This window comes from Gorilla gorilla, chromosome 6, assembly GCF_029281585.2.
Source record: "Gorilla gorilla gorilla isolate KB3781 chromosome 6, NHGRI_mGorGor1-v2.1_pri, whole genome shotgun sequence".
Lineage (NCBI taxonomy): Eukaryota > Metazoa > Chordata > Mammalia > Primates > Hominidae > Gorilla > Gorilla gorilla.
Window position 1 is genome coordinate 168,280,785 of NC_073230.2, and position 21,789 is coordinate 168,302,573.

Here is a 21,789-nt window from a genome sequence, read left to right on the forward strand (position 1 = left end):
CACTGATGATCAGGCCTGAGGTTAAAAGATTAACCCCCCCCCCAACCCCACTCTAAACCCATGTGCTCTCAATCTATCACGACCCTTTCACGTGGAACCCTTTAGAGTTGTAAACCCTTAAAAGGGCCAGGAACTCTGTCTTCAGAGAGTTCGGTTCTTGAGACTTGAGTCCGCTGAAGCTCCTGGCCGAATAAAACCAAATCATTCCTTAACCCGGCGTCTGAGGGGTTTTGTCCGTGGCTCATCCTGCTACACCACCGAGAAGTGCCAAGAAGGAAAAGGGCCTCTGGCCCGTGGGTGTTGGGCAGAGTCAGAGAAGGTGGGCAGGAGAACCAAAGAGGGCCCGTGGCACTGACGTTAGCAGGCACAGGGAGGAGGTCTCGCTCCTGGAGCCTAGAATAGGAAGGATGACTTGGGAGCTGGGAGGGATGGAGGGAGGGCATTTGACGTGGACAGGACTTCTGCCTTCAAAGAAGGGCATGTCTTTAGGTTCCCTGATAAATTCAACTTCTCCTGTGCTCAGCCTACAGCAAAAAGAAGGTGGGGCCAGGTACAGTGGCTCCTGCCTGGAATGCCAGCATTTTGGGAGGCCAAGGCGGGAGGATTGTTTGAGCCCAGGAGTCCAAGACCAGGCTGGGCAACATAGTGAGAGCTTGTTGCTACAAAAAAGTTTAAAAATTAGCTGGGCACAGTCGCGTTTGCCTGTGGTCCCAGCTACTCAGGAAGCTGAGGTGGGAGGATCGCTTGAGCCCCTGGAGGTGGAGGTTGCAGTGAGCCAAGGTTGTACCACTGCACTGCAGCCTGGGTGAAGAGCAAGACCCTGTCTCCATAAAAAAAATAAAATAAAATAAAAAGACGGTAGTGATGATTCTAGCACCTTCCTCAGGTTTCTTTAGATTCCTGGTTCTACCTGCATGGAGCATTTTGTATGGCAGGAAATTTTTTCTTCTTGTAATAAACAGTACACAGGAAATTGTGGAATGAAATGAAGCCCAAGTTATTCTGTTGACAAAAGCAGCATTTTAGTTAATTTTCAGATAAGATTTCTCAGCCCTCTACTGTGAATTTGCCTTTCTGATTGTTGGAGATAATGAAAGAGGTCATAAAACCTTCTTTATGGGTATTATATCATTTGTCTTCAATGTCATGCAATTCTAGAAATCAAAGCTGGAAAGAAACTAAGACAATTTGTAGACAATTTCATAGGTGTAGTAGAGGTGTGTTTAATAACTCAGGGCTGCAATTCTGAAGTGAAATTTAGATACTTCCCATAAGAGTCCACATAGTTGAAGGTACGGGGCGAGGGGCACTTGCAGAGGTGTGTTTAATAACTCAGGGCTGCAATTCTGAAGTGAAATTTAGATACTTCCCATGAGAGTCCACATAGTTGAAGGTACGGGGCGAGGGGCACTTGCAGAGGTGTGTTTAATAACTCAGGGCTGCAATTCTAAAGTGAGATTTAGACACTTCCCATGAGAGTCCACATAGTTGAAGGTACGGGGCGAGGGGCACTTGCAGAGGTGTGTTTAATAACTCAGGGCTGCAATTCTGAAGTGAGATTTAGATACTTCCCATGAGAGTCCACATTGTTGAAGGTATGGGGTGAGGGGCACTGGCAGACACTGTTCATGGGTTAATTGATGAAGCTTCAGGAAATCAATATGTCAATCAAGAGCCATGATACACATTGACCTTTCGATGTAGGAATTTTAGTTTTTAGGGTACTAGACTAAGGAAATAATTAGAAATATAAATATTCTTGTACAAAGATATTCATGACAGTATTATTATAATGGAAATTATTGAAAATATGTGAATCCAGAATGATGAAGTAAATAACAAATGATATATAAATGCAATGAAATGTTATATAGTCATTAAAATTATTGTTTTGAAAAATTTTTACCCACTGGAAAAATGTTTATAAAGAAATATTAAGTGAAATGTTGAGAAATATATAGGACTTTACATAAAATATATTAGCCATGCAAATACATGAGTGTATGCTTTCTGTGGATAGACATAAATATTGCTAGAGAAAAAAATAGAAAAGAATCCATCAAGGCATTAACTACACATTTTTCTACGTTACTGGTATCTTAGTGTTCTAGGTGTAGGTTATTAAAATTTCCTTCTCTGTACTTTCTAAAATTTTAATAATAAGAATGTGCTTTTTAAATAATTTTTTTAACTTGAATATCTCACATGATCACCTGAAGTTCCCATTTTCTCAACTTAATAGAGAACTTAACCAACCTCTTCTTATTCCTTTTTTTCTATTCTGGCTCACGCAGTGGATGGAAGACGGCATTGAAGGAGCTCTCAAGTCCTCTCCAAGCCTCGCTGTTTGTGACGTGATCATGGCAGTGAAGGGACACGGCTCTGGAGTGCTGGGCTCCGTTTGCTCTGCACTCAGCCACCCATCTGGATGGGGTTTGGAATGCTGCCTAGGCTCTGCCTTCTCTCACACAGGAAGGACGTTTGGCCCCAAACCAGGTGCTGAAGGGTTTGGCAGAAGCACCCGATGTCTGAGCTATAGCACAGCACGGTGCCCTGGGCGGCTCCACACTCACCTGGCTCAACACCACCCTCTTCCTTCCTTCCCGCCGGGCTGCCCTCTCGCCAGGCTGCCCTCTCGCCTGCATTTCCTGTGGTCTATGGAACTGAAACGACATGAGCAGCATTTCAGGATGTCCCCCTTAAAACCCGCTCCTCTGTTCTTATCCACATGGCTTATTACTACTTTCCAATCTCATCTCCTGCGGTTCTCCACATGACCACCTTCCAGGCCAGCAGCCTTGTCGTGTGGCATCCCCAGTCCCACCATTCCCGTCCCCCACCCGGAGCACCCTTCCCCCGGCCACACAGTGAAAGGCTGGGCTGTGAGAGCTTCGGTGGAAACCAGGCCTTCACCACTTCACCTCCCTTCAAGCCACACACAGCTGTTGCAAGTTCCGGATACCAATCATTTTTTACAAAATAAATTGCTATTTGTGTCAATATCTGAACAATGTATGAAAACAATCAGTTTTTAGGCCCACTTATTTTTAAGCCCAGATGACATCACTCATGCTCGACCACTGTCCTTATTCAGAATACTCAGATTGGAACAGTTCAGCTCCTCAGAAAATAAAACACACTCTTCACTGAGTAAGTTTTACCACGAGAGAGTAGATCGTACACCATTGATTATGGAGGCTGTTTTAAAAAAAGGAGTTCAAAGAAAGCTTAAACAGCGGTCAGATCACTGCCACCAGTAGGTGGCCTCCAAGAAGCTCCGTTTTCAGTTCTCATTTAAAGGCAGATATTTCTATATGTTAAAAAATCAACCTGCGCTGTATAGTCATATGTTATACACCTATCTCCCAATTCTAAAACTGACCCCTTAAGAAAAAAAAAAAAAAAGGAATTGAATCAGCACAAATCACCAGTGAGACAAACCTCAATTAACATCATATGTGGACATTTTCTCTTTGATATTTAAGTTCCAGAAAATGGCTAAGGTTTTAAAATTAACATTAGTTTTTACACACTGCCTGTCGCAAGCCATGTACCTGGAGATACTCACAACTAAAATTTGGGGATGGTGAGGGGGAGAGAGAAAATCAAACCGTGCTTCAAAAACCTTCGCTGGGAAGCTGCTCAGGCCTCTCATTTCCCCCCGTGCACCTTTCCTGATCCCCGTGGGTCCTGCCCACTCGGTCACTGCTCCTCATAATGCCTCTCCTCCTTTGGTCATTAGGCCTTTCCAAACGAGCGCAGTCAGCACGTTCTCTGTTCATCTTTGCTTCTTGGGCTTTCCCCTGGTAATTGTTTTCCTCAGCCCATAAATATTCTATTTATTATCTCCCTGTTCTTGACCACTTGTTCTGCATTTTCTCCATCTTCCTTGTGATTAGAAACCTCAAACAGAATGTCAGTCATTGGACTCCCAGGCATTTACTTTGCCTCTAAAATAGGCAGAGCTCCACTCCCGTGGGTCCTAATTTTAATCAAATCGGTCATTTTTTTCCAAGCCTCATCAGCTTTGTGCCTCCACTAACGGACTTTTAGTTTGCATGTCTCTACGTGGATTATTGTTGCTGCTGGACAGAGCTGATCAGGAAGGAAATTTATTGCACAAGAATGGGAAGAAATTATCAAGTTAACTGATGTGTAAGGGAGGTGTACCTGGAAGATACTCTTTAATAGGCAATGCATGTGTGGGGATATTTTTAAGTTTTATCGGTAGAAATGAAATATATTGAACACAAATCCAGCAAATATGACTTGGTCGTTAACATCCCTCTGATTAAACAGGAGTGCTGCTATGAGAAAGGGCTGTGCCATTCTGCAGGCACACGAGAGTCGCTGGGTTTTAGGGTAGTCTCTGTGGAGAATGGTGACTGGGCCACGTGGGAGAGGGGCTTGAGGCAGGAAGGTGAGCAGACTCCAGAGTTCAAGAGATGTTTGCATACAGTGCCCTCTTGTTTCCCCTTACAGTGTGGCTGTGGCCAGTATTGAGAACCAAGTGTTCAGGAACTCACGCTGGCCTGCCGGTCCCACCTGACCTGAGAGTGGCGGGCACTCAGCGTTTCAGCAAGCTGCTTCCTCGACGATGCCTTTGATCTCTTATTGTTGCTGGGGAGGCTGGAGTCCACCCAAATCAAGTGGGAAGTGCTGTCAGCTGCTACGTCTCTTACCTAGGAGCTTTAGAGGCTCAAGGGCATGACTGGAACAGACTGGAACCCAATGGAAGAGTTTGGATGCAGCATCTTTCCTGCTCCACTGAGCCCCAGGGAGGAAGCCTCAGCCACTGGCTGTGCTGAAGAAGGTCCAATCCAAGTGTGAGGCAGAAAAGCAGAGGTGTCCTCGAAGAGAAGGCCGGGGCTGCAAACCACAGGAGCAGGGTGTCCTGAGAAGCAATGGGAGCAAAATCAAGATGCCCAGAGTCTTGGGGCTGTTTCAGAAACCCCAAAAGCAAGAACACGGGGTGTCCAGTGGGTGGAGTCAGCAGTCCCAGTGCCATTTGGAGTTCAGTCACAGGAAGAACTTGCAAATGACAGCACAGCACCGGGCACTTGACCAGGTGGGGGACCCTGCATCCCTGAGGTGGCTCAGGGGACAGGACAGAGGCAGGACCTTGGATCCGGGAATGGGGAGCAGAGCACAGCAAGACAAACCCAAACCCATCTCCATCGTTAAGAAAATCCCCAGCAGGTGGGGAAGGAAGAGCAAGAAGGCGAGAGCCAGGCAAGGCTGGCAGTGTCTGGTGCACAGGCTCCCTTTTCACCCTGGCTTATTTGAGATGGAATTTAAAATATTTTTTGCAAGATAGATTGTGAGCTTTAGAGTGAGAAAAGTATTTCCCAAGAACTTTACTTCATTTATAAAGAGTAGATACAGAGACAAGTCGTCTGTGGCCCATAGGATTTAATGCACTCGAAACACGTTTAACCTCCAGGGTAGATGTGATGTCCTCCCTCCACCCGGAACCCCCTGAAATCTCCTTAGTGTTTAGTGCTGCTGTGCCTGCTTTCTCACACACACCACTTGGCCCTCGTGACTCATCTCATACATGCATCTCAATTCTCAGCCTCCCCACAGCCCAGACTTTCTGTTTTAACCTCACAGCTGCCCAGCGTGATGGCTGTGTCCAGCCCAGCTGATGGATTGGCCATTTCAACGTGAATCCCAGGCACTCCAGCCTTCCTTTGCAGGTGCCATTTCCCGACCTGGGTTACTCTACCAAGTTCTCTCCAGCTTTTGTCTCCACAGCAGCCTCCCCACATCCCACCAACACAAACACACAGCACATGCAAGCACAAACACACGTGCAAACATGCTTAAATGCCATGTACACATGCACACAGGTGTATATGTGTACACACACTACACACACTGTACAAACATAAACCCACATATACACACATGCACACATTGTTGCACACAGTACACACACAGACACACATGCATGTGAACACATACACATGACAACACATACGTGTTCGCATTAAACACATGTGCAATACAAATTCATGTACACAAACATATGGTCGTATGTGTGCATACACAATACACAGATACACCCGTACATCAACATGCATCAAAGCACATGCATACACAGAGACATGCGCAATGTGCACAGGTACACACATGCACACATACGCTTTGGAGCTGGGTTCACATGCTGAGTGGATGGTGTGCTCTGCACTAGAAGCCCAAGGCCATGGCCCACTTACCTCAGTGAACCTCACCTGTGCTCCGTGTCAGCAGCCACACCTGGATGTCACCCGCAACTGCCCAATTCTGGCCCTGACAACACCGCAACCAAGGAAGAGGCACGAGACCCAGGAGACGATGGTGCTGGCTGATGCCGCCCCTCCCTGAAGGCTCAGAGCCTGCACTTGCTGGGTGCTCCATGGCCATGTGAAGCCCAGGGGAGCTGAGCGATGGCACCGCAGGCCCCAGGAGTGCTCCTCTGGCTTCACATGCACCCAAGCTGTGATTTTTCAGATAAATATGACTCAGAAGACCTCGGTGTTTCTGTGTGATTTGCCTACCTAATGTTGGAGATGGGTATTACAAAATATTTTTGGTTCATCAAATGGTTTAAGGTAATTTCTCAGTAAGATGGCTTGGCTCACACGCCATTTTCAAGAATGCTGAGAAAGGAGAGTGTGCCATCAAGCTGTGGAATCGCTTGGTACGCTGTGGAATTCCGTGGTAAGACGTTTTTCAAGGACTGAAGTGCATGGAAGAGGAACGGAAACCTTTGTTGCCTATTCATGTGTTATTTCCAGGTCTCGAACCACCAGTCCCCGCTGCCTCCCTTCGCAGCTCCTCTGGTTCCCATGTGAGTCCCTCCCTTTGCATCCACACGATGCACTGTGTCACTCATCTGCACACATCTTGCTTTCCAGAGCAGACTAAAAGCCCCTCTGGACACAGAAAGTGCCTCCGTCTCTTTTAATAGCTATTGTACCTTACAGAGCATTTAAATTTTTATTGATGGGTTAATAAATGATTGATGGGGACTGAAACTAATTTTTAAAATTGATTGTCACCTGAAAACCTGTACAAGATATCCCAGTGTTTAACAATAGAGAGGAGCTATTGCAGCTGCTGTGACGACTGGCAGTGTCCTCTTCTTTATCGCACCTCTAAGAAATCTGCTGGCAAATGACTTCTTGGATACAGTTTCATTAAGGAATTTCTCAATGGATAAAGTTTTTACTATTCTAAAAGTATCTTTGTGTCTTCACAGTAGGTGCTGTATTTGGTTTGGAGGAATTTTATTAGTCTAAAGAACATAATTTCTTCCTTCTAGGAGCTTACAGAGGACTAGAGGATGAGTTACCTGCACAACCCATCACTCTACGGAACCTCCCGGCCGGTGTCCTGCACCCTAGGATTACACACATGTAGTAACACAACTTATTTCCACATTCTGTAGCCAAAGCCTAATGGGTCAGGGTTCATCAGTTTACTACACAGCGGTCATCTCATGTTGATCAGGGTCGGGGTTCATCAGTTTACCACACGGCGGTCATCTGATGTTCATCAGGGTCGGGGTTCATCAGTTTACCACACGGCGGTCATCTGATGTTCATCAGGGTCGGGGTTCATCAGTTTACTACACAGCGGCCATCTCATGTTGATCAGGGTCGGGGTTCATCAGTTTACCACACGGCAGTCATCTGATGTTCATCAGGGTCAGGGTTCATCAGTTTACCACACAGCGGCCATCTCATGTTGATCAGGGTCAGGGTTCATCAGTTTACCACACAGCGGTCATCTCATGTTGATCAGGGTCGGGGTTCATCAGTTTACCACACGGCGGTCATCTGATGTTCATCAGGGTCGGGGTTCATCAGTTTACCACACGGCGGTCATCTGATGTTCATCAGGGTCGGGGTTCATCAGTTTACCACACGGCGGTCATCTCATGTTCATCAGGGTCGGGGTTCATCAGTTTACCACACAGCGGCCATCTCATGTTGATCAGGGTCAGGGTTCATCAGTTTACTACACAGCGGTCATCTGATGTTCATCAGGGTCGGGGTTCATCAGTTTACCACACAGCGGCCATCTCATGTTGATCAGGGTCAGGGTTCATCAGTTTACCACACAGCGGTCATCTCATGTTCATCAGGGTCGGGGTTCATCAGTTTACCACACGGCGGTCATCTGATGTTCATCAGGGTCGGGGTTCATCAGTTTACCACACAGCGGCCATCTCATGTTGATCAGGGTCAGGGTTCATCAGTTTACCACACAGAGGTCATCTCATGTTCATCAGGGTCGGGGTTCATCAGTTTACCACACGGCGGTCATCTGATGTTCATCAGGGTCGGGGTTCATCAGTTTACCACACAGCGGCCATCTCATGTTGATCAGGGTCAGGGTTCATCAGTTTACCACACGGCGGTCATCTCATGTTGATCAGGGTCGGGGTTCATCAGTTTACTACACAGCAGTCATCTCATGTTGATCAGGGTCGGGGTTCATCAGTTTACCACACGGCAGTCATCTCATGTTCATCGGGGTCGGGGTTCATCAGTTTACCACACGGCAGTCATCTCATGTTGATCAGAAGCCTTGACAGCAAGCCTAGATGTCTGTTGATTATAAATAAAAATTATTATTTATAAATGCAATTTGTTTGGAAAACAAAAATCAAAGCTTGGGATCCATGGAGTTAAAAAATAACTAAAGAATCTCTACTGATTGAAAGATAGTGAGCTAGGCAGGGCACAGTGGCTCATGCCTGTAATCCCAGCACTTTGGGAGGCCGAGGCGGGCAGATCACTTGAGGTCAGGAGTTCAAGACCAGCCTGGCCAAGATGGCGAAACCGCGTCTCTACTGAAAATACAAAAATTAGATGGGCATGGTGGCACACGCCTGTAATCCCACCTACTCAGGAGGCTGAGGCAGGAGAATAGCTAGAACCCGGGAGGTGGAGATTGCAGTGAGCTGAGATCACAGCACTGCACTCCAGCCTGGGGGACAAAGCGAGACTCCGTCTCCAAAAAAAGAAAAAAAAAAAAAAGATAGTGAGTTGAGTGTGGTGGCTCATGCCTGCAGTTTCAGCTACTTAGGAGGCTGAGGTGGGAGGATCCCTTGAGCCCAGGAGTTCAAGTCTAGCCTGGGCAACATAGTGAGACCCTGTCTCTAAAATAAGCAAATGCATTATTACTTTTTTAAAGACACCAATCCCAGGAGCTGCTTAGATACTCTGCTTTATCACCCATACCTTTGGTCCCAGATCACTCCAGCCTCATCCATACACCCTTGCGACTTTTAACCTCTAAGTAGTTATCCTAAATCCCGTCCTTAAACAGGATCATACTTGGGGAGAAAACAGACATCCTTGAGAAAACAGGAGAATGTTAAAAATATTTGCCTAAGAAATTAAAGTGCTATATTGAAAAATGACCAAAGCAAGTAAATTGAGTAAAAAGTAGATTTGGGCAATGAATTGTGGAGGAATGGTAAAAAATGAAATGAAATAAAAATAAAGAAAGAAGAAACTTGAGAACGAGGATTTTTGTGATAAGAAAACACATGGCACTGAAAGCATAATTTAGGGTCAGAATGTCTGTGTTTCTCCAAGGGATTCAACACCAGCCTGTTGGCAGTGGACCTGACCCTGACCAGTCATGGAAGCCAACTGGGAACCAACGAGGGCAACAGTTAGCTGCTCTCAGTGCCACACCGGACCAGGATATGGGGACTAATGCTGAAAAGCCACAGGGCGTTGATAAGGCACTAGCGATAATCACTGACCTGAGCCCGTTCTTATTCAAATTCAGTAAGTGTATTTCAGACTGTCATCCTATGCCAAAAACTGAGACAGATGCTGCATCCTGGACTTGATGATTATTTTTTGAACGATCATGTGATGTTGCCTGGAGGTTGTGTAACTGCACCTGCTCCGGCAACTTTCATGACTCAGCACAGAGGAAGAAGCCGAGCGCGATTCTCCAACACACTGGGGTACGTACTGGCTGGCCTATGTCCTGGGTCATCCAAGAGCAATAGTTGTTCACAATGACAGGTCAAGTCACCTCCAGAGTGTATATTATAACTAATGTAACCTATTTGAGAAAGAATGAAGGGTTTATGTTTTTTGAGAATATTTCCATTAGGCGGGCTTAGAAAATGTAGATACTTAAACAGTTTAGCATCTAGAAGACCATAGAACTATTAGAGAATCTGTTACTGAAAATTCGCCTGTCATTTTATGGCAGGATACTGGCAGAGTATTTTATCATGCTGCAACATGGCTGCATTTTTCTCCTCATTACGCAAGATGTATCCAAGACATTTTCCCTGTTTCAGGTCATTACTCATCTTGCGCAGCCACTGAGCAAAGCGGGTCACGGGGTCCTCAACTGTGAAGTGGCGACGTGAGACACACGACCTCCTGTAACCCTTCAGCCTCCAAGAGTCTGGGATTCAGTAGACACAGACTCGCTGTGAAGGATGGGGCCACTTATACAGAGGCGCGCCGCCTGCCTCACCCTCTGAGGGTGACTTTCCACAGCTGGGACTGGAGGACCCTGGGGCAGATTTAAAAACTATGATCCCAGACGCACAGACCCAGAGTAACCGCAGCCTGGCTTGTGTTGCTTGGGGGGTGACAAGGGGCACTGGGCAACCCTGCTGGCTGAGACTCAGCCCCAGCCACCTTCCAAGGTTCTAGAATATTCCAGAACCAAAAAGAGAAGCAGATGGCTACAAGTGAGGGAAATACTATTTCTCAGTGATCATTTACAACCAGCAGCTCCTAAATGCTTTTTAAAAAGGTTGATGAGGGATCTACAACTAGAAATACCATTTGACCCAGCCATCCCATTACTGGGTATATACCCAAAGGACTATAAATCATGCTGCTATAAAGACACATGCACAAGTATGTTTATTGCGGCATTATTCACAATAGCAAAGACTTGGAACCAACCCGAATGTCCAACAACGATAGACTGGATTAAGAAAATGTGGCACATATACACCATGGAATACTATGCAGCCATAAAAAATGATGAGTTCATGTCCTTTGTAGGGACATGGATGAAACTGGAAACCATCATTCTCAGTAAACTATCGCAAGAACAAAAAACCAAACACCGCATATTCTTACTCATAGGTGGGAATTGAACAATGAGAACACATGGACACAGGAAGGGGAACATCACACTCTGGGGACTGTTGTGGGGTGGGGGGAGGGGGGAGGGATAGCACTGGGAGATATACCTAATGCTACATGACGAGTTAGTGGGTGCAGCACACCAACATGGCACATGTACACATATGTAACTAACTTGCACATTGTGCACATGTACCCTAAAACTTAAAGTATAATAATAATAATAAAAAGAGATTTTTTAAAAAGTTGATGACTTCACTAACTCAAAGAGACACAGTCATTCCTGGAGGCAGGGAGTGCAGGAAGAGCCAGCAGGGTGCAGCAGCAATCCTTGAAATAGCAGGAAAATCCCACTTGGACACTTTGTCTGTGCAGATCCACATCTCCATGGAGAAGAAGCCTAACTCCTAAGTTTAGATCTGCCTCTGTTTAGCATTCCCTGCACAGCATGACGTGAATGCAGAGGGTGATGACATTTGCTGACTGGTACATCTAAAGACCTATCAAGGAAGAATGGGACTTGCCCTTAGGCCGAGAAGGCCTAGATGCGTCCGTCATCCCTGGCCAGCTCTTGTTCTTGGTGTGCCCACTGAGCAGCATGAGGGCAGCCTCAAAGACTCGCTTGCCGAGCAAACACTGCCAAATGTCACTGCACAAACCACCGAGTCAGGATCCTTCTCTGAAGGCTTCTCTGCCTACTGGGCACATAGAAACAAGTTTAAAATCTGCAGACAATTGATTTCAAGTGAAGATAGCTGGTGCTGAAGTGATTCCAAAGTGGTGAGTTTGGGCAGCCTGACCAGTTGCTGCCATGGGGGGCTGTGCAGAGCTGCCTGCCCTGAGGGCCGTGCCTGGCACAGTGAGTCCTCTCAAAACCATTCTTGTGAATGCCCTGCTCCTCTCTCAGCACTCCATTTTTATGAGCTATTTTGAAGTCAGTGGAAATGGGTTTCTCAGGGCCCTGGCTATGGTTTGAACATGTCCCCAAAGTTCAGGTGTTAGAAATTTAACCCCAGTGCAACCATGCTGAGTGGGAGCCTTAAGAGGTGATGGGGTCACGAAGGCTCTGCCCTGCTGAATGGATTAATGCCATTATCATGGGAGTGGGTTTGTTGTGAAAGTGAAATCAGCCCTTCCTCACTGTCTCACCACATGGTGCCTTCTGCCATGTTATAAGGCAGCGAGAAGCCCTTGCCAGATGCAGCCCCTTAATCTGGGACTTCCCAGCCTCCAGAAGCACAAGCCAAATAGACTTCTACTGTTTATAAATTACCAAGTCTGTGGTATTCTGTTACAGCAGCAAAAAGCAGACTAAGACAGTTGGTCTTCAGAGAGCAGACATTTTCATATTTGAGGATATTTCATCCTTCAGGGATACTTCTCTTATTTTCTCTAAAAGTAAGAAAAATAAAAGCCAGATAGGAAGAACAATGAGTGAACACCATACTTTTTCTCACACCCCAAGTGGAAAATATACCTTTCTTAAATAAGTGAGTGAACAGTCCTGGATGGCTTCACAATAGCATGTTGTAGAATCAATGTATTCTTCTTAAAACTGCCTATAAAAAGAAAAAAACTATATTCAACAGCTGCAATGCTGTGCTCTTTTATTCCACCCCAATGCTGGAATTATAAGCACAATTCTCCCTTTGCATCCCTCTTGCATCAACCAAAAGTTGAGTTGCGAAGTGGAGTGAAAACTATTAAATAATCACCATATACGTTTGTTTTTGAATATTCACTTTTCTGCAAAAACGTGGTTTTACCACATCTTTCGCTAATATCCTCTAAAGAAAGTGAACAACTTTAGTCCATGGGAAGTACATTACGAGGCCTCAAAGCGAAGATGCTGATAAACCTCAATCCTTTCTGCTTTAGTGTAAGCCTTTCCGTCTTGAACTATATGTGTTAACAAACAAGTGAAGTTTTTTTGTTTTTGCTATGAGTTCAGGAGACAGGGAAAGATGGGTAACCCACAGCCTCGTGTCTGGCAGAGTGAAAGGGTGGGCTGGTTCCTGGTATACTGATGTTCTCAGTGTCTACAGGTCCCTTTGTGCAAAGCAGCCTGCCCTGCAACGTCCTCTTTCAAGAGCTGTTTGGACCTGAGCTTTCCCAGGCTCTGACCTCCCTCATGCTTGAATGGATACTACAGCCAGTTAGATCAGTGTCATCCAATTTGAGAAGTCACACTCCTCAAAGACCCCAAAGACCTGAGACTCGAGAAATCCTTATCTGAGGGACCAACATGTAGTTCAGTAAGAAAACACTTTTAAATTGTGAATTAACAGTAAAAAAGAGAAGTATTTTCTTTACAGCATTTAACTTGAAAAGAATTCATCATAAGTGCTGTGAAGGATTTGAGGTGACTGTCAGTTTGGCACCAGAAATATGTTTCTCAAACACACATAGTTCCCAAGAATATACCAACGAACCTCATAGGTTCTGAAGACCGCAGTTAAACACATTTTGATATGGTTACTCTTATATCTAGGTTCATTTTCTCCAAATAACTATACCTTCATTCATTAATGTGTCATTTCTTTCAGGAACTATTTTCTGAGTCTCAAACATATTTCATAGTACTCTCAAGCTTGAGGTTCTGCCTGAGCACGCTCCTCCTCCTTTTCTTTTGTGACTCTTCATTTCATATGGAGTTAAACCTGAGCTTCTATATGAGGCTTTCATAATTATCCAAGAGTATTTTCTGGACATTTCCAATTCTGACCCATTTCTGTAGTCCCAAAAGAACTCTTAGCACACAGCTCTGTCCATTTACTTGACTTATTCATTTCTTTAATAACCACTGGCTGCATTCTAATTTCTTCAGAGAACTGTGCCAGGCACTTCCTGGGGTTCAAAGAAAAATTCAGCAGAGTCCTCCTTCATGACAGACCCTGCCATCAGCACTGGAAATCTCCCTGCAGAGGGCTTATTGTCTAATAACACTGTGCTTAGGGCCACAGGGTTTGGAATCAGATCTGTGTGAATTTGAGTCCCAGTTCTGCCGCTTAACAAGGAGTCACACAATCACTTACCCACACCTGAGCCCCAATGTCTCCATCTACCCAAGAGTGAGCGAATCGCATGGTGTTGTTGCAAGCATCGTCTGAGAACCAAGGTAACGAACTGACTGCTGATCCAAGGCAGGCACTCAACCGTAGGATTTTAAGGGCCACAGATATGGGAATGAAGAACTCCATAGAAGATAATGATGGAAACTGAGAGAAGTGAGTGAGATGTTAGTTCGGAGGGAAAGGAAATCTTCACAACACCCTGTCTTAGCAGGATCACCCTTCCTTCTTTCCAGCCATTCAGGTTCCATGAGCGACCAGCCCAGGTTGCTCATGTCCTAGGGTCCTTCCTGAGCATTTCAGACCTGGGTGCATCCCGCACTCACACTCAGTTCCTACCTTGTGCCGGGCCCTGCCATCAGCCCAGAGAGCCATGGTAAGACTCACCATTTCCTTTGAAAGTCTCGTGGGCTGTCTTCCTGTCCTCTCACCTCACCTTCTGACCTCCCAGATTCAGCCCGTGTGCCAGGGCTTCTCAGCCCTCTCTGTGGGTGGTGGAGAAACACGTCCCCTTCTCCACCTCACCATCTCAGGAACACAGTCCTTTCCCCCTGGCCTTTTATACTCTGGGGCCAGAATCCAAATAGTCTATGAGTCTCTACCACTCAGTTTAGCCTCTCCCTCAGTGTGTTTCAAGGAGCACTAATCTTACAAAATGTTCCCAGAAGATACTGTTTCTGGGGCCAACTAATTATGGGAAACATGGCTCTCTGTATCATCCTCTTGGAGATTTAAAGTATGTTTTGACTATGAGAAATCTTGCAGTAAGGAAGCCTGTTGATATTTGCCTAACCCAGCATTTCCCAAACTCACTTGTCCATGGAACCCTCCTGCAAGTGACAGCCACACACAATCAACAGGGCCAGGCTCCACTGGGCATGTTCTTGGAAATGTGCCATATGTAGCTTTGTCCTGTTTCCACTTTTGTTAGCTTCGATGGCAACAAGATTGAAAGCGCCCTGAGATAAGTGACTTTGTTGTGAATTGTTTAGTAATAATAATAGCTAATTCGTAATTCTAAGCACCAGATGGGCATAAAGTAGGTTCTCAATAAGTGCCCCATGACAGCTCAGCCTCCCTGGAGTGATCATTTTTCAGATCTCAAATTTACCTGATTCACACAAATATCATTTGGCTTTGGCTATATGCATGCCCGGCCTCATTGCTTTGGTGTATTTTTAAATAAACGATTTTTAGAGCAGTTTTAGATTCAGAGCAAAGCTGAGCAGAAAGTATAGAGATTTCCCACGTACCCACCTCCCCACATGCATAGCCTCCCCCATTATCAACATCCCCCACCAGAGTGATGCATTTGTTCCAGTCCATGAACCTCCATTGACACACTATTGTCACCCAGAGTCCACAGCTCACATCAGGGCTCACCACCGGTGCTGTACATTCTACAGGTTTGGGAAAATATATAGTGGCATGAACTCATCATTGCAGTATCACACAGAGTAGATCGTCTGCCTTAAAGATCCCTGTGCTCCACCTGTTCATCCTTCCCCACACCGCCAGGCCTTATCTTTCACTGTGTCGGTAATTCTGCTTTTTCCAGGATGTCCTGTAGTTGGAAGCACACGGGGTGTAGCCTTCTCAGACTGGCTTCTTTCACTCATTTATGCATTTAAAGTTCCCCCATATTTTTTCATGCCTTGATAGCTCATTTCTTTTTGCGTTGAATAATATTCCACTGCCTGGACACACCAAAGTTTATCCATTCATCTACTGAAGGACATCTAGGTTGATTCTGAGTTTGGGTGATTATGAATAAAAACAAATAAGCTTCCATAAACATCCATGTGCGGGTGTTTTTATGGATGCAAGCTTTGGTGCATTTTTGGTGTGTGCTCTTGAAAACTGGGCTGACAGTTATCTGAACCACGCCTGGAGAGCAGGACGTGCCCTGGCTGGCCCCTCACCTGCTTCTGAAAAACGAGAGGCATTTTGACCCCTACACCTCAGGAATGTGACTTCTAGAGTGAGGCTCGGCCTGCCTGAGGCTGAGCGAATTATCTAGCTCTTAACTTAGGAGTGTCTGATGGTAAAGAGAGATAGGAATAGGCAAATAGCACTTTGCTTCTTAGCAAGAAACTGCAGCAGGTAAGTTTGGAGTATAGAAAGAGGAAAGATGGTTTTAAGTGTTTCTTTAAGCAACTCTCCAAAGGTTACAAACTTTCATGAGAATAAGTGAATTTTCTGGTTCAGAGATTGCAGTTGAAATCTGTTCGACCTTGTAGGCAATTTGATCCATGCCGAACAGAAATGTAATAGAGGAACGGAAGGGCGCTAACTTAAGTCACGACTTGGATTAAATTGAGAAATTCAGGTCTTGTTGTTAGAAAGTATGGCTGCCATCTCATAAACAATTCTGAATCTGCAGCCTGCAAGCCCCAACCCGGGCCTGTCCTTGACTGAGTTTGTTCCCATCAGATACTCATCGCAAAGCTTTTGGGGGACGTAGCACTTGCGTTCTAAGCGGGCTCTGAGATAACTTACTGGGGTTCCACTAGTACCTTGTGAGCCATTGCCACTCCCCCTCTATGATGACCTCGCCCAGGGCTAAGGGGAAAAAGCAGCAGGGCCCCCATGGACCTATCCAAAAGGAGATTAATCCAGGGTACTCAGGAAAATCTGTGTTGGAAATCCCTGAAAAAACATGGAAGCAGCATGGTGTGTGATTCAGTACAAACTACAAAAAACCTGGAGAAACAAGGCTTCCATGTGAGATTCGTGGGAGCTCTGTGACCTTATGCCACCAGCTCTAAATCAGCATTCCCTCACGTGTTTGCATAAACTTAGTGATAATACTTATTGTGATTTAAATTAATTAAAATAGAATAAAAGGAAAACTTCGGCTCCCCAGCCTCGAAGGCTGCCGTATCCTACACACAGTGAAGAAGACCCTGCCAGAGAAAGCTCCCCTGGCAGCTGTGGAGAGCCGGGCCTTACGGGAACGCTCTGACACTTGCTGCGCAAACTGGTGACTGCAGAAAGGAAACAGGCTCACATGGCACACGGGAGGGTTGCTCCAGCCCTTTTTGGCGTTCTTGGCAGCAGGATGCTGATCAAGGTACAGTGAAACCTATCAGTTCGAATCCACACTGGCAGAACCACCGCAGCCCATGCAAGGCAAGGGCCTGAAAGGGGCAAGAGTGTGGGAGAACCAGCCCCACCCTACTCCCCGCAGACCCAGCTTCCTGCTTGACAAATGTATACAGAGGCTGCTATTTCTCTTTGAAACATCCCATGTAGATTTCATTAAAAAAAAAAAAAACAAACCTCAAAACTCACAAGATTCCCACTTACTTAAAGATCACTGTCATAACCTGGTTAGCAATCATCACACACAGCAGGCCTGCAAAGCGACCAACATCTGCTCAGAGTGAGGGAGCCTGGCCTAGCTCCACTGAACCAGTTTAAGAATCAGACTGAACCAGTTTAAGTATCATTTTAGATCCCAGGTTAGCTTGCTGGAGCTGCCATAACAAAGCACCATAGACTGCATGGCTTAAACAACAGACATTTCTCTCTCACAACCCTGGAGGCTGGAAGTCCCAGATCAAGGTGTGGGTAGGGCTGGTTCCTCCTGAGGCCTCTCTCCTTGGCGTGCAGATGCCATCCTCTCCCTGTGTCCTCACACGATCGTCCCTCTGTATGTGTCTGTGTCCTCATGTCCTCTTAGGAGGATGCCAGATTGCATCAGGGCCCACCTGGTGACCTCACTTTACGCTAATCACCTCCCTAAAGGCCCTGTCTCCAAATCTAGTCCCATCAGGGGTAAGGACTTCAACATAAGAATTTGGGCAGGAGAAAATTCAACCCATAACAGATCCATACCGAGATGTTCAAATCACCTGGGCAAAATTGGGACATTGTTCTCTCTCACAGCAGGACATCATAGGGTTCATTTGTTCAAATGCTGGAACATTCTTCAAACCCTGTCTTAGAATCTCAGAGTAGGGGCCTCAGAGGGCCCCTCAGTGAAACTGCCTCCATGGTGGCTGCACCTGAGCTGCTGCCTTGGGGGTGACACCCCTGGAACTCGCCCCAGAGTCACCCACTTGTCACTAAATGGTGCCATGAGCACGGCCTCCCCAGGCAGAGCTGATTTGATCACGAGCTTTGACTCCTGTGATTGGCCTTGGACATTTTTCTTACCAGTGTGTTATTTTCCTATTCCTATTTGGTATTCTCTAGTGATTCGAGTGAGTAGGTAACTAAGTTTCCTGTTTTAATGATATATTTAGGAAATTCTGATATCATTTCAAGTATCTTTAAAAACAATCTACTTAATTGTCAACAACCAAGTGTATGGAAATTTATGTAAAATCCTGTTTACAGATGAGAGAAGGCGGCTGCTGTGGTGACAGCACACAGTCAGCAAAGAGGTCCAGAGGATGACATGCAGCTTCCCGGCGGCCTGGAGAGCTCCCCAGGTATCACCCCATCTCGCTTCCATCTCAAGGCTCTGGGCACCCCCCTCTTGCAGACCTGCTTCTATTTTTTTGGACAGTTTGGGAAAATCACGCTCTTTAACCCTAAACACTTCGGATCACTTCAAAACAAGATGCTTAGAAAAGGGAAACTCTAATCCGTCAACCAGGGAAAGATAGTAACTGTCTAATCGCACAGCATCCCACAGTGAGCAGCCACCGGGCCGGGACAGAGCAGACTGCGCATCCAGGTGCCTAGACTGCCCCACCTTTGAATTCAGAGGAAAAAAGTCCCAGTTCACTGCAGCAGCATTACTCGGGATAAGGCCTTGATCTCATAACCTCTCAGTAGTGGCTGTGGGGTGGGGCTGGCTTCTGGACACCCAGCTCAGCTGTGTTATCACCTTCTCCCATCCTGTGGGAGGGCTTGTGCACTGATCACCCCTGGTGTGAGCACAGAGAGGGGTCGACGTGGTCGGTGCTGCTGAAGGCCGCCGTGCATTTGTTCTGTCTAACATACATGCATTGGGCACCCAGGGGGCTGGTAATGGTGAGTGACACAGACACACAGAGGCTGTCGGGTGCTGCTGAGGATGGTGACTGAGTGAATCATGGGCGGTGGGAACAGGCAGAAGGAGGTGTTGCAGGAGAGGTGGAGACCTGTGGCTCTGGGAGCCCTTAGGTGGGAGGAAGGATCAGTGTCTCTTCCAGTTAGGTTTGAAGAATGGTGCAGGACTCCCTGGTGAGCCAGGTGGACATGACCTCAAGCTCCTGGGCCCGTTGCCTGGGATGCATCCCAAGGCACGCACCAGGACCTAACCAGTGTCTTCAGCCTCTGCTAGGAGCTTCCAGTCAGAGTCCCCCTGCACATTCAAACGTGTGACAAGCATTCTCGATGCTTCACCTATGCCCAGGATTTGACTCCAGCCAGTCTTTGCACAGTTGTCCACTTCTCTGTTCACTTTTCTTTAAGTCATGGATAACAAAGGGTGGAGATTTGATGGTGTTGCTGTCTTCCGCCGAGTGTGGGATAGCCCACAGGGCCTCTGAGCACTTCACCATCCATTCTCTAGCCATCTCTGTCTGTCCCAGACCCCTCACCCTTTGATCTGCTGCCAGGCAGGAAGACGTTTAACTGATTTTGCAGACTGGGACCAAACAACTTCGGTGGGTGGAACGGCTGGTACGTGCGCTTCCTTTCCCTCCCCCAGTGTCAGGGCACTGAGGCTGGAGTTGGTGAAGCACTAGGGCTCGTGCAGCAGGTGAGAGGAGGGAAGCTCCTCCCTGGGAGGGACAGGCACCCCTACTCGCCTTCACGGAGCCCTTCTTCAGCTCCCAGTATGTTAGCAGGAGTTTCAGGAAAGAAACGACAGAGGCCATCAAATACACAGATGAAATTTTTAAGTGAAAGGAAATACTGTCCAAAACTTTCATTTTAGAAAGGAAAGAAGCATTTCTAAAGAAGCATTTCTTGTCCCGAGAGACAAGAGGGCCACCCATGGTTGCTCAGCGTGGGCTGCCGACGGCCGCCCGGGTCTGGTGCATGTGGTTTCTTGTCTGCTGTGCACTGAGCACAAACTACATGCCAGGCTCTGCCCTGTGCTTCTAAGACATTATTTTTCAATACTCATGGCAAACTGATGATGTAGATATTGATGCCTCCTTTACAGAGTAGAAAACAGAGGCTCACGATGCTGAGAGCTTTGCCCAAGGTGACACGCTAACCTGTGCTTCCCAGGCCTGTGTGTCACCGAGGGTCTTACCACAAAGAAGATTTTGATTCAGTCCGTCTGGGTTGGGGCCTGAGATTCTGAATTTCCAAGAAGTTCCAGGTAATGTGAGTACAGGAGGCCCGAGGACTGCCCCGTGAGTAGCACGTCTCTAAACCGGCATCTCTGCTTATCGTCAGAGAGGTGCACAGGCTGATTCTGCAGGCCTCTCCTGGCTGACGCTGGCCTCGGCACCCAAGAGCAGAGGGAACTGGTCCTGGCTGTGGAGATTCAGGGCCTCACCTGGACTGTGATTCTTGAGGCCATGACCATCACAGGGGCCCATGGGCGGGGCCCTCACACACCTTCCAGGTCACCCTTTCTCTGCCCAGCAGGGTCTCGCTTCTGTACCGAGGTTTAACCCTGTGGCACTGAATATTCACAGCTTTTCACAAACGCGTGTCACTGGTGAGATTCCTACAATGTGGACCAAAAAAAGAGGCATCGTTTTTCCTGAAACTGACACCATCCCATGATAGACAAAAAAGTAAAAACACTGAGCATTCTGACACTGTCTTGTTGCCTTGTTATTTGAAGAGGCAATAAATGAATCAATAAGATATTTAGGACATTTCAGCTGGCAAACTCAAATATTATTCAGCTGTTGTTATCAAAAGCCAGATTGCACTTAGCCCATAAAATACTGAAGAAAAAAACTGCTATGAATAATATTTTATAATTTCTTGGTGAGCGTTTGATATGTACCTACACAGCACAGCAAAGCATGCCTTTGCCTGTGATTCTACCACACCTCACCAACGCGTTTGTTAAAACAGTCTGCACGGGGCTGTAAATGCTGATGCCAAGGGAAAAAGTTAAAAGGAAAACTATATTACCTGGGGGATGTGGTTTTACTTGATATGACTGAAACAGATGCTGAACAAAACACATCATCTAGAATCAAGAGTATTGGGATTCATAAGTAAATTCATCACAGAAATGTTTCAGACTCTTTCGAGGTATTGTGTCCTTGAGTTATTCAATAATTTGTTGTTAAGGCAGGTGGAGGAAAATAAACTTTAGATTCACACAGACCTGGGTTTGGATTCTATCTCTGATGAATATTTGCTGCGGATGAATATTTCTGGGGAAGTTATGTAGCTAATTTTGAGTTTCTGGATAACAGAGCTTTCCACTAAAGATTGATTTTACAATTATGTACCCAAAATTCTACTCTTCTTTTCTTTTGTTCTTTTTTTTTTTTAATACTACGATGGTTTTTAGTACGTTCATAGAGCTGTGAAATCATCACATTTTTGTCATTCCCTAAGGGAAACATGCTCATTAGTACTCATTTCCTTCTTTCTTGCACCCACATCGCAAGCCCAGGCAACCATGAATCTACTTTCTGCTTCTATGGATTTGCCTATTCTGGACATTT

General features: G+C 46.2%; 2 long non-coding RNA genes across 2 annotated transcripts in view; both read right to left on the reverse strand.

Moving 5' to 3' along the window:
- LOC115932930 (uncharacterized) overlaps positions 1–4,876 on the reverse strand; it is a 35,017-nt gene extending 30,141 nt beyond the window's left edge. The window contains exons 1-2 of the long non-coding RNA XR_008667469.2: positions 4,683–4,876; positions 2,574–2,663 (exon numbers count right to left, since the gene is read on the reverse strand). This is a non-coding gene — a long non-coding RNA (uncharacterized lncRNA). The remainder of the gene's footprint in view (positions 1–2,573; positions 2,664–4,682) is intronic.
- Positions 4,877–6,494: 1,618 nt separating this feature from the next.
- LOC134758970 (uncharacterized) lies at positions 6,495–14,319 on the reverse strand. The gene is made up of 4 exons (XR_010134827.1): positions 14,168–14,319; positions 12,610–12,691; positions 12,406–12,524; positions 6,495–8,600 (listed from the first exon to the last, which is right to left on the reverse strand). It is a non-coding gene; the product is annotated as an uncharacterized lncRNA (long non-coding RNA).
- Between the last annotated feature and the right edge of the window lie 7,470 nt (positions 14,320–21,789).